Source organism: Triturus cristatus, chromosome 10 (assembly GCF_964204655.1).
Source record: "Triturus cristatus chromosome 10, aTriCri1.1, whole genome shotgun sequence".
NCBI lineage: Eukaryota > Metazoa > Chordata > Amphibia > Caudata > Salamandridae > Triturus > Triturus cristatus.
This window is the reverse complement of record NC_140593.1, coordinates 859438660-859451363: the sequence shown is the minus strand read 5'-3', so window position 1 is coordinate 859451363 and position 12704 is coordinate 859438660.

The window sequence follows — 12704 nt, the reverse complement described above, 5'->3', positions numbered from 1 at the left end:
TATCCGGTGGGGGTGTTTTGCGTAGGGTGGCATGGCAGAAAGTCGGCGGGGTTGTTGGCACCGGGTCTGTGGACCAGTTGGAAGGCGTATGGCTATAGCTGTATGGCCCACCTCTCGATCTGTTGCGGGACCAGGAAAGATGACCCATTGAAGAGCGGCAGAAGTGGTTTGTGGACTGTTACCACCCTGAACTGGTGGCCACACAGGTAAAATTGGAAGTGTTGGCATACCCATTTGATAGCAAGGGCTTCGCACTCTATCTGGGCATAACGCGTCTCCATTGGCGACAATGCCCAACTGGCGTAGGCTACTGGGACACATTCCTCTCCCGCATCTTCCTGCTGAAGGAGAACTCCGTGCCCCACTGGGCTGGCATCCACTACCAGCTCGGTCTTGAGATGTGGGTGGAAGTAGGCCATGGTAGCCTGATCTAATAGTGCTTCTTTTATGCTGTGAAACAACTTTTCTTCCACTAGGCCCCATCTCCATGGCACGCCTCTTTCTGTGAGTTGGCGCATGGCCTCAGATAGAGTGGCTAGACCGGGTATGAACCTCCTGCAGTATGTCGCCATCCCCAGAAAACGGCGTACTTCCATTGGGTTTTGCAGAATAGGTGCGTTGCGGATGGCCTCCGCCTTCTAGGGTCAACCTTGAGTCCATCTCGGGAGAACACATATCTGAAGAAGTCAATGTGAAGGGTCAAGCTGCTGTCTGCCAGGCGTTGGAGGGTGTCTCGTAGCCAAATATGGTGCTCCTCTAGGCTCTAGATGAATATATTGTCGCTCAGGTTAATGACGCCAACCAGCCCAGAGAGTGTTTCTTTGATGGCGTTCTGAAACACCTCTGCAGCAGAAGAGACACCGAACCTGAGCCAGGTGTACCACCGGAGGCCCACATGCATGGAAAATGTCATAATGTAGCGACTTTCTGGTGCAAGCTCTATCTAGTTGTAACCTGAGTTTAGATCCAGCTTCGAGAACCACTGTGCACCGTTTAAGTCTGCTACAATGTCATCCACAGTCGGGGTCACGTGTCATTCCTCTGGATGGCTTGGTTCAATAATATCATATCCACATAGAGGCGTATGGCTCCTAGCTGCTTGGATAAACTGTGTGTGAATCTCCTCACATTGATCTATGGCAACACATGTGTATGCAGGCTTCCACAGTCTGGCGTAGAACATGCCTACTGACTCAGCATCTGTCTGTTTGGCTTGGCGCAGTTTGAAACGCTCGCATTCGTGGTTTATCTGCAGGTCAAAGTCCCTGTTGAGCGTGGCTATAGCGGCGTCGTAGTTGTCATCTTCCCTGTGTTTGGCAGAGTTTCAAAGAGTTAATAGAGTTCATCTCCCCCAAAGTGCATCAGCAGTGAGCGTTTTACAGCTCCATCATTTTCCCTCATGCCCCGAAAGTATTGGTTTAGCTGTCTGAGCCACAGTCTCCACCAGGGTGCGGCCGTTGCAGGGTCAGCGAGCTGGCTGAAGGGAGGCAGAGGGGTGACAGAGGCGTGCCAGAAGGGCACAGGTGGTACCTGAGCTCACGGAGGTGATGGATCACCCATTGATGCAGAGAGCAACGACTCTTCTGAGAGGTACCTCTAAAGGGACAGCTGGTGTCACGGTTGTGGCCCCCTGGTGCAAGAGACACTCCAACTCTGTGAGAGCAGGGTACTGTGGGAGCACGGGGACACAGTCTTGCCTGAGAAGAGCCCTGGACTCTGTTCAAGGTTTTCACTACTGGGGTGCAACTGCTGCCTCCTTCCTGCGTGGGACAGCAGCCTCTAGACCTCTCCTTCAGGACAACAGACCAGCACACGACAGGTGTGCAGAAAGCTAGAATAGGGCGGTGCTTGCCTTAAGTAGCAGGGTGGTTGTGGGCCCGTTCTTCAGCTGAGGTTTCTGCACCGGGGGCTGTCAATGGGACGTGTTGGGCCTGCCTGCGACATACAGTGGCACTGGGCACATCCAGCGGCCTGGAATGGAACAGCTACTTTGTAAGGCTGCCCGGGGGGGGGGGTTGCGCAGCAGCCCCCCCCTAAAAGGGCGGCCGCTTTAGTGCCACAGGAAGGCACAGGGGTGAGAGGTCTAGTCCCTGGGTACGCCAGGGGAGACCCCAGCAGATGGCTGCTTCCGGCGGGGGCGGGGAGGAGACAGGGGTATTTATGCTGTCTCCGCCCCTTCCTCGCCCTCTTTCTGGGCATGTCAAGTAATCTCCTCGTGCCGGAATATATAATGTAAATGCCGCGCTCATGCAGCGCTCCAATTCCTTCTTGTCGGTTCCGCGCTATAGATAAGATAAAAAAATTAAATAAATAAAGGGTCGCACCCTGTTGCACCTCGCCTGCCTGGGGTACACACTTACGGCATCTGGGCCACGTAAGCGCACCGATACTGATGTTGGAAGGGGTTTTCCCGGCCTGCGCGGCCCTCGCCTCGTTAGTTAGAAGGCGTCTTGTGCAACGTAGCTGGTGCTCTTCTAAAGCGCTTCCTACACCTATGTTGTTACTTGCGCCCGGGGTGGCGCATCGATAATTAAAAAAAAAAAAAGAGCAGGCACTACTCTCCCGGGGCGCTCTCCCGCTAAGGGGCATGAGGCCGCGGAGGCGCTTACTTCACGGAAGGGTGCCTCATCTAGCTTTACCCGTTCTGGGGGGGGGCTCGCTCTAGGATGCGGCGGGCCTCACGCGGGCGGTGCACGTGTCCTGCGTGGCCCGGAGCTGGGACTCCCCGAGTTCCTCTGGCGCTCCCCCTCCCCCCCCCTGCCGCCCAAAGGCTTTCCTCCCTCCTCCTCCTCTCATCAGCGGCGCACGGTGGTCCTCCCACAGGGCGGCGAAGCAGGGTATGGCTCCAGGGTCCCTGCGCCCTGGAGTCGCGCACACAGGTTCTGTCGGGGCACAGCCGCTCCCACGGGGGGCGGTGCGTGTCGGCGGGGGTGGGGCGGCCCCCTACAACTTTTAGGGTCCCCCCCCATTTTGAATCTGTCACCGCGTTGCGGGTGTACGGGGGAATGCATTGCAGGCTAGAGAATCATGGAGTTTCTTAAAAAAAAGAAAAGAAATTATATTCCCTCTCCATTCTCTCTCAGATCGTGCCAGGTGTCCGGCTGACCGGCGGGACCCGCTCGCTACTGGACAAGGGTGTAAGTGACGCAGGGGGACTGGAAGGGACACGGAGAGCAAGCCCACGGCCTGTTAGCACAGGAGCATGCTCGCCGTGGGGCGCGGGATCTAACATTATGTTGTTCTTTATTTTATCCAGAAATTTGGAGATCTCCAAGTCCGGATCACACAGTCACGCGCACGTTATCTAGAGAGAGCAAGAAATGGCTGGTTAAGACGGCGCGAATTGGACACCTGGGCTGCGTGGGGCCGGTACGCGTTTGCAGGCTGCAGCTCACATTCGTTTTCTCTTTCAGGCTAGGACCCGGCCGAGGGATGGATAGCGAGGGTACCCCAGCTCTCTTCTCGACGCCGTCCCAGGTTGAGGAGACGCAGCAGGGCACTTCCCTGGACACACAGATAGCGTAGAGAGGGTACAGTTTTTCACTGTCTCTCAGGAGTGCAGTGCTGGCATCTGTGCAACCTAGCGATAGAGATTGTGAGTTTTCAGTCCTTTTATTAAGCACATGTCAGTGTTTAGATTTGATTTGGCTGGCTTTCAAATGTCAGGCACAGTCTGGATGTTAAGCACAGGGGCACTAAAACTATGCTCTGTCATATATAGCAATGGGGGATTCATTGGAGGCAATGGAGGGGGCTGAACTAACGGGATAGTTCTGAGTCTTTATGTCAGGCCTTTCCCCTAGACAGGAAACCAATTGCGGAGCACTGAGTCTGCCCAGCCCACTAATTTGGGGTTTGCGTGCTGGGACTCAGTCCGAAGCAGAATTTGTTGGTGCGCCAGGAAATTGACTCGGTCCTCCTCAGGGACAAATGGGTTGTTTTTGCGACCACGCTGGCATAGTGCTTTTAACAAGATTTGGAAATGTGCGAGTACCTATCGCTGAACTGGCTGGGACGCTCTTTGAATGATTGTCTGGTGCGGGGAGGCTTGCAGGAGGTTGCCTCAAACACATGGTTGCGAGGCACAAGCTTATGAAGATAGTCAATTTTGCTGGTCATTTAACTATCAGCTGCCCAGTATTGGTTAGCATATCACCGTCATAAGATGTTAGTGAGGCTGCTGAGCGGCTCAAGCATTGTTTGCCTCTTCCAGGGCTTGTGAAGTACTATATACATGTAGGCGGCACATTTGTAATTGGTGCAGGATTAATATTCTAAGGTACATCGTGGCATTCCGAATGGGGGACGAACTGTCCGGTCATGTACAAGCAATGTAGTCTACACACCTGCTATACAACCGTACAATGCAGTTCGCTAGTATTTGGGTCTCACTGCGGCCTGGTGGTCCTTGCTGGGAGCATAGATTGACAGACACGCACGTTAAGTGAGATGTAGCACACACGGGAACTCTGTTCCATCCAGAACGCAGGGTCGTCTGCATATAGGTGTAACGTCTATTGCCTAAGGGATTTAACGTGGTTGCAAGGTTTTCCCTGGATGCAAACAGCCTTGGTTGGCAGTTATGGGGAAGTGCTAAAGGAGGGCTTACACTGAGGGTTCAGCAGTGGCCCACAGGCAGCAGGCGGGCACTGGAGCGACCTTTCGGCAAAGTAGTGAGGGGGAAGTGGGAGACAGATTAACCTCTAGCATTTGCAGTTTAGATCTTTCACAGTCTCATGACCCAGTACTGTAGCAATTTTCAATTTCCCTCTAGGAAGCCATATTGGTTGCTTATTTGCCTTGCCAACCATCCTCCTGTGACAAAGGAAATATTAGGACTGGCGGGGTCCAAAGGTCACAGGGTTTAATTAGAGGGAAACTGGACAGATGAACAAGTCTTGTGTGGTCACTAGACGAGGATAAGAGTGCAGCTTTAGGTGAACCCATACCAAAAGAGGCCCTTACACATGCCAGAGTCACTGAGCCAGCAGGTGGCTTGACGACGTACGTTCTGGGTTGCAGGGACACAGGAGGAGAGATGGGAGGTTGATTAATAGTATTCCTGCCGCAGCGGGGGACTGGGCCTGGTTTTGGGGGGGCTTGGTTGCAATGTTTCGTTTCATTGGCAAATTTGACCGAGTGGACTTGGAACACCTAGTAAATGCACGGCGTGTTGGTGGCCATAGCCAGTGCCTGAGCATGCTGGGTAGCCCTGCAGTCCAGTTTTTTCTCTGGGAAACACGTGTAGCTGCGCAGGGCTCCCTCGGTTCTGTCGGGGTCTTTTATATTTGCCGTGCACTCCTGGGACGCTTCGCCACTATGGTCGGGAGCAGGGGGAGGTGTCACTTTGCATCCAGCACCTAGGCTAAGCAGAGTTACGCCTAGTGTTGTGTGAGTGTTAATGTTACCTGGTCGTTCATTGGGGCTCCTTAGGGTAGGATGACCTAGCGGCAAGGAACAGCTAGGGTGGTTTACGTGTGCTTCAGCGATCATGAAGAAAGTACGCATCGCGGGCCCTGGCTCACACGGAAGTGGGCATTGATCACACACACCACAGGTGCCGAGGCCTGCACTGTTGCCTGGCATTGGGGGCCCAGGTTACTTCTGAAATGGCTAGGCCTTCAGATGCCGAAAGGATGTCTGTTGTTATTTACTCGATTGTTATACGATTGGTTATTTCCTGGGTCATCCGCGGGTGTAGCTCGTTAGGCTCTTGTTGACTTTCCATCGGGTCTGTTTGATGCGGGATGGTGGTTTTGGGCACAGCCAAGTGGTGGGTCTTTCTGGGTCTGACTGGGGTTAGCCTTCCTTTAATCTCCCTGCTTGTCACACACGGTTGTAAGACAGGGGGGGCCTACTAGCCCTGTGCTGATTGAGTGGTTAGTACTGTTATTAGTATTAAACACATCAGGTACTCGTGGTACTGATATTTGCACCCAAACAATAGGTACTCTAGGACACATGTCCTCCATTACACACATCTCCAGACAGGACTGCTCTCCTCCCCCCCCTTCCAATTCTTGGACCAATAGGGGTCCAAATACTTGTGGGGTTGGCAGGCTTGGACAGAGGTTGGTGGCGAGCTCCCACGTCATGCGGTAGGAGGATTTCGTAAAGTGTTTGAGCAGGTCACAGGCCGCTTCCTCTCGCGGTGTTTGTTCTTCTAGGTGTGCTCGGGTCAAATGACAGAGGAGAGTTATCATCGCATGGTATACCTGGCCATGAAGGAACACCAGGAAAGATTGTAGCGTAGGCAGATAGTGGTACTTATCGGGGACTGGATGTTGGTCTCAATGGCATGCAAGGGGAGCATGTACCTAGGTCACGTACATCAGGCAGTGACAGGTGAACTGGGACCATTTGTACTAGAATTTACAGGAGTGGTTCCCACCACGGTTGGTCAGTTGGGAAGCTGTCATCTCTATGCTCACTGGATACCCTTACTCCATCAGTCCTATTGTAAGCTGAGGATGCCTGTTGACGCTGTTAGACCTGTTATGAGTTATTACACTCACCTGGGTGCCTTGGCATGGTTTGTCTCGCATCAGAGCAAGTTTGGGGTTACTGGCGAATTGTTTGCGCCAGGGCTGAAGCGGGCGCTTCTAGAGCAGGGCAAGATTGATTAGGCCAGGCAGCATGACAAAGGGCTTTCGGCACTGGCAGAATGGTGCAGGCTGCTAAGTAGTGCCATTGCAGAAAATAGATTTGTCAACATTCTGCTAGGAAATGATTGGTAGCAGGAAGGTATTGAACATTGGTGAGCAATTGTTTGTGGGTTCGTGCTCTACAGGAGCAAGGGGAATGGCATTCTGTTCCATCAGGCTACGGGTACCGTCTATAGCACCAGAAACTGGAAAGCTGCTATTTTCGCCCGGGACTGGGCTGCCAATGTCATCCTACTTTGCAGCCAGACACTGAGTAGGCAAAGGCATCTTGCGATGGTGCAACAGGCACTCAGCAGTAGAGTTAGATGTGTGTCATCATACCCCGATATAACGTCAGTGTTAAAACGTAGGTTGTGGCTACACACGACCAGGCACTCTAGGGCAGCTGGGGCGGGAGTGTGCCAGTGCCAAGAGAGTGCGGGTTGCCTGGGTAGGGCTGCTGGTTTGGAGGGAGACCAATACGGATCGCCACAAGAGCACATTTTGCATTCATAGAAGGCTGAATTTATACTTTTATGGCATGGTGCCAGTTGCTTTAGTTATGCGCATGTTTCTTGGAAGTGTCAGGAACATTCAGATTGCAATGCTGGTGGTTAGCCTGTTGTCGGGCTGTTCAGAGGTGTTTTAGCTCAGGCATGGCCAAGCATATGTGTTAGGCCGGTGGTCTGCCCTGGGATTCGTGTTAACAGGCAGGTGAAGCAGCAGAACTTGGAGGGGCTTGGGTCTGCCCTCTGGATACAAGGGCGGAGCCTGGTTGCTCACTTAGTAGCCCGTCATTGAGTTAGACGAAACAGGTACCATTGGTGTGAGTATCGGTACCGGGGAACTTCTCCCGAACTCCAGCACTGACTGGCAGCTATGCAGGTTGTGGAAGTGGCCTTCCAACGGGGGCGATTTGGTCCATATGATTGGGGGGAATCTCCTGGGAGACAGATCTGGCCTACAAAGTAGCAGGAGAACTATTGGCTTTCCCAGTACTCAACATAGAGAGGTATTTATGCTTTGGTCTCCCCCCCTGGGTCACGCTGGCCTGTCTGCTCCCTGGTATGCTGGCAGAGGTTTGGGAGGGCAAGGCTTCACATAGGGTGGTGACTGTCGGAATGTGATGGTCATACTCTGACTAGTACGAGACTCAGATAACTGAGGAAAGAGGAAGTAGAGCGGGCTGGTCAACTGTTAACTCCACCCGCATTGGCACTTCCTGGCAGGAGTGGCTTGTCATAGGTATTGTTCTTCAGCCAGGCAAGGGCAACATTGGACCATCACCTAATTTTTAGGTTTAAGGTCAATTCAGTCAAAAATCCACGGGGAATTTAGAAAGGAGGGGGGCACCTGTCCTGATGGGGCATGCTGGCCTCCGGCCCTGTAATGGTTAAGACCTGTTTTGGATGGAGCTGGGAGAAGCCCGGCAATCAGCAGGTTGTAAGTAAAAAGGCCTACCTTGGTGGGGGGCCCTGGTAGTGACGGTGGCCACTCCCTAGGCTGTGGAGGAGTTACAGGGCGATCCAGGGTCTGCACATACCAAGGGGTACATCATGCAGCAGCACCGCGGGGTGCGAAGCCAGGATACCCAGGGATGTTTTAGCATTGTCCCCTGGAAGAACGACGGCGCCCCGTTAGTCGACAGGCGGTTGTGGGTCTGAGCAACCGGGTGCTGCCATGTATGCTCCGCCCACCCCTCACGGGGGGGCGTGTGAAGCTAGTGGACTGGGGTCCACGGATGGGAGGGGTGGCCCCTCCCAATATTTGGTATACACCATTCCACGTTGCCATGGTGACTTTAGGCTTATCAGACGGGCAGGCGGCATAGGGGCTGGCCTGCCCTGGGATCGCCCGTAAGATAACCCACCATGTTTGCATATTGGTTATGCTAATAAACCTGCAGCAATATTTCTCCACTTACAATACAGTGTTGTGTGGTTTATTTATGTACTTATGTGTTTTGTGACAACTGTTGCCGATATTGGCACTATGTAAGGCTGCCCGGGGGGGGGGGGGTTGCGCAGCAGCCCCCCCCCCCTAAAAGGGCGGCCGCCTTAGTGCCACAGGAAGGCACAGGGGTGAGAGGTCTAGTCCCTGGGTCCGCCAGGGGAGACCCCAGCAGATGGCTGCTTCCGGCGGGGGCGGGGAAGAGACAGGGGTATTTATGCTGTCTCCGCCCCTTCCTCGTCCTCTTGTCCCTCTCGTTCGCCTTGCCCGCCCCTCCGCTTACCCAGCGTCCGGAGGTACAAAGGGGGGGGTCAGGTTTTTCTAACATGTTACTTTGTGTTGCAGGAGGAGTTACAGGGTGATCCAGGGTCTGCACATACCAAGGGGTACATCATGCAGCAGCACCGCGGGGTGCGAAGCCAGGATACCCAGGGATGTTTTCGCGTTGTCCCCTGGAAGAACGACGGCGCCCCGTTAGCCGACAGGCGGTTGTGGGTCTGAGCAACTGGGGGCTGCCATGTATGCTCCGCCCACCCCTCACGGGGGGGCGTGTGAAGCTAGTGGACTGGGGGTCCACGGATGGGAGGGGTGGCCCCTCCCAATATTTGGTATACACCATTCGGCGTTGCCATGGTGACTTTAGGCTTATCAGACGGGCAGGCGGCATAGGGGCTGGCCTGCCCTGGGATCGCCCGTAAGATAACCCACCATGTTTGCATATTGGTTATGCTAATAAACCTGCAGCAATATTTCTCCACTTACAATACAGTGTTGTGTGGTTTATTTATGTACTTATGTGTTTTGTGACAACTGTTGCCGATATTGGCACTATGGGCTGAGGCCCCGCCTCCAAGGCAGCATGCCTGCGGTGCGGAGAGTGTCTGGAGACGGCCCGTGGAGATGGGGTGGATCACTCATCGCCGGTGCACCACTAGCAGGAGGAGGCTGCGTGATTCTCTGTGTCGGAAGGAGTACCTCATTGGAAGGAGGAGGTAGGGTGGCTGAGAGGGCTGCAGTGACCCCGGACATCGAGTTCCACAGTGGAGAGAGGGAGGGAAGACAGCTGCAGGCGAGGCGTGAGTTTGTTTCTCCCTCGTCACCAGTGTAGCGGGCTGTGCCGGGCATGAGTATCAGGCCCTGGCACGCTTGCATGAGGGACCACAGACACAGTATACATCTGTTCAGTCTCTGGTCACGAGCGATCCGGGACCTCCTTTATTTATACCCTCGAGATCAAGCCCGACCACGAGGGGGAAGTGGATACATTGGAGAGGGAGGGGGGATGGCTCGTTACAGGCCCCATGTTGGCACAACTGAGTACAGCAAATTTAAATCAACATTGCGTGCAGCGTTGGACTGAGACAGAACAGAGGCGGTGCATCAAAGTATAATTGGCCCTAATTAATGAATCACATAGCTAAAAAAAGTGGGCCTCATTTGCAAATCAGGGCAGTTCTGAACTCATAAAGAAACGCTATACATGTATTTTGCTAGGCATGGGAGACTGCATGCATTGGAGCTTGCTACGGACAATGTTTGGGTTAAAGCCAGGGAACTCCCATTTAAAACCATCCAACCAGACCCGTGAGACCAGATATTCTGGCGTTGTGCGATTGCCCTGTAGGCAAGTCCAACCCTGATGATTCGTGTGCTATTTACACAATTGTGTAAATTAAATTAAACCACACACCCAAGGACGAAGATCTCTTGGATTAGCTTGAACCTGAGACTGAACTCTCATCATCGGTGTCTGTTTCATGAGTTTGAATCCGTAGAGTGTGATAGAAGCAGGGCGCAAGTCGAGGGCACAGGAGGGTAAACGGCGTCTACCTACTCTTTTCACAGGGTGCACGCCGTCCTCCCTGCCAAGGAGCTGGGCCCCCACTGAAATATGCTGAACGCCCCCAATGTGATTTTCAGACACCAGGACACAATCGGCAGTGCCTGCATGTTGTCAGCATGTTGTCATCTTTCATTCGGTGCAGCAACGTGCAGGCGAGGGGGCTTTGTTATTTTACATTCTAGCAGGGCCAAAACAAAGGACACTTTGGCGGCGCGCCTCCAAACACTCCGACTATGTCCTACACTATCCCCATCGTGTATCACATGCGTCAGACACAACACACTGAATTTAAAAGTGGGTTAAGTCCACATGATATTAAAATAGAATCAAGGGAGAAGAAGGTAGCTTTTAATTTTTGATTTATCAGATTAAAAAAAACATTAATAATAGTACAATTGAATCGACAGTACTCAGATGAAATTAATATATAGCATCTTATAAAATACCGAAAAAGAACACTGTAATAAACTACATACTCAAATTTCTGGAATCGATCGGTCAGGGAATTGAAAGTTGCTAGACTACTGAAATTTATGATAATTGCCAAACTGTTTAATTACAATGCTGTACGAAACTCAATCAAATTTTCATAAAATGACCATTGCCATATATGTATATATGTATATTGCCTGCCAAGGCACAGTATTTGGGTCCTGGTATTTGCACTCTGATCACAAAAACCACATAAATTATTTACAAACTTAATGCATATCTACGTGGGAACCTTACGAGAGCGAGAATGCGCTAACCTTCAGTCTAAAACCTCATCTTACAACCCAGGGGACTTTTGATGTTCATAAAATATAATGAATAAGTGGACTTGTTTTGCAAATTCACGAGATAAGTATGAATGGCTAAATGTTTAATTGTAGATTTCAATAGTTTAAAAACTTTAGTAGATAATGATGAACTAAAATGTCCAGCAGCACTTAAGAAGCACCGACTAGTTGTCCCAAAAAGGCGCAAACACAGGATTCCAGCCACAATCTGGATTTGCAGGAACAGACAGTGTCCAACTCGTTATTGAATTGAGCAAAGCACTCTGCATGAGTAGTCCCAGTTTAGAGTCTCTTTCAAGGCCAGAGCCTATGATTGGTCCCAGCTCCACTCTAGTAACTTCTGCTGGGGGTTGATTATATAAGCCACATTACATTGAGTCCTTTGGGGACTCAACGGCAAACTTAATTACCAGAAGCAAAAGAGGACATCTATGTATGAAGAGAGGGATAATCTTGATTACATAAGCTTAATGCAGCAATGAATGGTTCCCATAGCATATAACCAACCAGGGTACTTGTTCCTATGTGATAAAGGGATGAAAGAATGTTGGAATAGATAGCTCTGAGAGGGATCTTCCTTATTTGGAAGTGATGCCCTCACACACTCATGCAGGTGTCATGCTTCACCATCGGGCTTTTTGCTCCTCATGGAGCTGGTTCTGCAAGTCAAGTTGTCTGTCATGTCTGCGCATGTACTGACAGGCCTTACACCTGTGGCAAGGTCGGAGCAGGCAGTCCATAAGACGCGCACTGCCCCACTGGAAGCTGCTTACCGTTCTAGTTGTTTTCTGACACAGCTTCCTGGTGTTGAGTCACTGCCCCCTCCCACACTCACCTGTTCCCCTTGCATCTTCCCCTACACCGGTGGCGTTATTTGTCATGGCGGGAGATTCTCTGAACTCCAGTCTTCAAGTGCCTGGTCCAGCCTTACCACTTCGCTCCTGGATCCCAGGGGAAATCTTCATTGGCGACAACATTCAGAAAAGAACAAAATTGCATAAGCTGGACATGAACTGATACTGGAAGCACACCTTATGCGCTTGTGTCAATTTATGAAGACTGTAGAAAAAATACCCTTATCTAATTGTGTTACACCACTTCAATTCTTCTGTGTAGTTAAGATGTCCTTGTCTGTTTGCTCTGTAGGACATGAGAACATTCAGGTGGATGTGGTTTAAGAGGCATTTTGGGGCATTTACATACATTGTCCCATTTACATTTGGTCATACCGTAAAGGGATAACTAAGACCATAGGTAAGGATTGCTTATATTTTTTATTTATTTATTCAGTGTTTTGTATAGCGCGAACTAGACCCCGTAGGGTATGAGAGCGCTTCCCAGTACAGGACATGAAAACATTTTCAGTGCAATATTCTGTATAGCAATTGACATATTAAAGTACAATTCAAAACTGTCACAGCCACTTCTCTTGATAAATACTATAACACATTCACAGTAAGTAAGACTAGAGGAACCATGTTGTCAGGG